Raw genomic sequence first — 2,676 nt, 5'->3', positions numbered from 1 at the left:
ATGTTCAACAGTTAAGGTCAAGTTAGAAGCAAAACATGATTACTTAGATTGAACAAGCTTGAATGGGACAGAGTGACAAGAGCAGAGTGATCTAAGACAAACATTGTGCGACACTCGGGCAGAACAAGCTGTACTAAGATAGAATAAGTGCAAGCTCTGGAAACGGCAGGAAATCACACACACACACACACACACACACACACACACACACACACACACACATGTACACACATGGAAAGTTAGGTATGATGTCTATCTGAGGAGGAGTATAAGAATGTTTGGTGAACCGTTCTATGGGGCTGGCTCATTGCTGCGGTATGTGAAGTTGTAAGCTGTGTCTTCAATAAAATAACCCGCAAAGGCGGCAAGACCGACCTTGAGTCAGTCCGAGGAAAAAAAAGTGTTGCGGACATTCCTGTGAGCTCCGGCAACACTTAACCCCTGAGCTTGCCTGAGAAGGACTGAATGCACAAACCCCCTATTTTTAAATATCCCATGGAGAGAGACATATCCTCACTGCAGATTTTTGTTCAGAAAAATGTTGGCATGCAACTCAGTTCTGTGGACAGACTTCCACCTGTGTCACCGGTAATGATGAAATACAGGCCCCTTTTACACTGCCAGATTTTCCACGAATGTTGGGCCATTTTCCCGGCAAGCTGCGAGCGTTTAGACACACAGAGCCGGATTGGCAAGTTGATCCGAGGTGCCCAATTCCAATTTTCCACCTCGTAGGGTAGTCATATTGGCTGAACCCTTTTTGTTTAAAAAGATCGAAGCGGCCTTCAGCAATGGGAGGGGCTGTTGATGACTTGTGGGAGGAGCTGTTGATGACGCTGCACGTGCGACCCACTGGTGGTGGATAAACAGGAAACAGATGATAGCAGGAATTAGCGTGCAGCTAGTAGCAAGAGAGAAACACAAACCTGACAGACACTGTAAAGATGAGCAACTGGGGAGACAAGGAATTGTGCACCCTCCTTGCCCTCGCAAACGAAGAGGCCATTAACCGTCAGATGACGGGGACGGTGAAGAACGGGCCGACTTATGAGAGAATTGCCGAAGGACTGACCAGCCGCGGCTTCCCTCCCATGTCACTGTTTACGTCACACGCTGAGCTACACGTTTGTTACTTGCTCATGCCCCCCATTGCCCCGTAAAAGGCGCATTCTGTATAAACAAAAGTAGGTAGGCGGCATTTTGCCGCACTCCCCGATTTTGTTTTTATACTGCCAATGCTGAAAGAAGACTGATTGGGCTTTCCTGCAAATTTGCACAATTCCTATCTAAAAAGGGCTACAGTGAGTGACAACAGCCCCGCCCACATTTAAGGGTACTGATTGCAGTGGAAACACTAGGGTCTAGGTACCCTGTCTGAAGGGTTACTTTTGGGTCCAAAGGTACCATACTGAAAGTGTTTGGTGGAAACAGGCCTCACTAGTTCTTTCATGTCACTTTGTCTGAATTTTCAGGATAAAGCCAGCAGCCAATTAGCTTAGCTTAACACAAAAACTGGAAACAGATGATTATTGTTTGAGTGAGCCTTTGTGACAATAGATGAAAATCCACGCACTGCACCTTCATCATCAGTCATTGATTAATTAGTTTGTTGGCAACTCCTCAGTCGCAAGAAATAGTCCTTATGCTAAGCTAAGCTAACTGACTGCTGGCCCCAGCTACATATCTGCTACACAGACATGAGGATGGTATCAATCTCTAATCCATCTCTCTGCAGGAAAACTCCCAAAAGTGACGCATTCAATCCATAATGTCCCAACTTGCACTCACTGTCTCATAGTATAATGTGCTGCTGCAAGTTTAAGTGTGTCTTTTTATAAACCATAAGGACAGGTGTGCAGATGTAGAAAATGTTTTGACGGTCCTGCCTGTAGTTTGGGGAAAATGGCTTTGACAGGCAGCAGGGATGAGATATGGACCTTGACAGGTCTGCCTATTGTACGTGCCTGAGGGAAACTCATCACCTGTCAGGACCAAAATGACTATAGGCTGACGCGTTAGTTGTGTTTGTTGCCTTTCAATTCCTTGTTTGGATATTGAAATCAACAATCTCCCCTCACCTCAGTCACATGAGCCTGACAGCCTCAGAGAGCGAATGTGTGACGGCGATGGAGGCTTTTACCACCCCGCCCCCCCGCCCTCCCCTCGCTGGCTCATCTTCTCTCCGTCCGTCCTCCTCCTGTGTGGTGCGAAGGCATTGTGGTTGTAATTGCCTTCAAGACTGGCTTAGGCTCAGGACCAAGGATCTTTCAGCTGTGATCTGTTAAGCCTATTACATACTTGTTGCGTGAAGACACACAATCCTATGTGGGTGAAAGCCGGAGTGTGAGAGCCAATTTGTGCCACTTGCTTTGGCATCACCACATCCAGTCTGTGCTGGAAGTCTTTTCTTCTGTGGATCATTAGCACTTCAATACAGAGTAGACAATGCAATGAATTCAGAGGTATTTGATTGTTGGAACCAGCTGGTGGTGGCAACGTTCCTACTGGGCAGGACAAGACAAACAACTAAACTAATGGAAATGTGGCTGTGTCAGGATGCATCTTATTGTCATTTTGATCTTGTATTTACATAAAATTCTTCACATAAATTAGACATAATTAAACTTGAGACTTGGTGATGTGACTGTTGTGTTAAATGTGTAAAAAAGCATCAAC

Source organism: Epinephelus fuscoguttatus, linkage group LG19 (genome assembly GCF_011397635.1).
Source record: "Epinephelus fuscoguttatus linkage group LG19, E.fuscoguttatus.final_Chr_v1".
NCBI lineage: Eukaryota > Metazoa > Chordata > Actinopteri > Perciformes > Serranidae > Epinephelus > Epinephelus fuscoguttatus.
Note: the sequence above shows the minus strand (reverse complement) of the source record.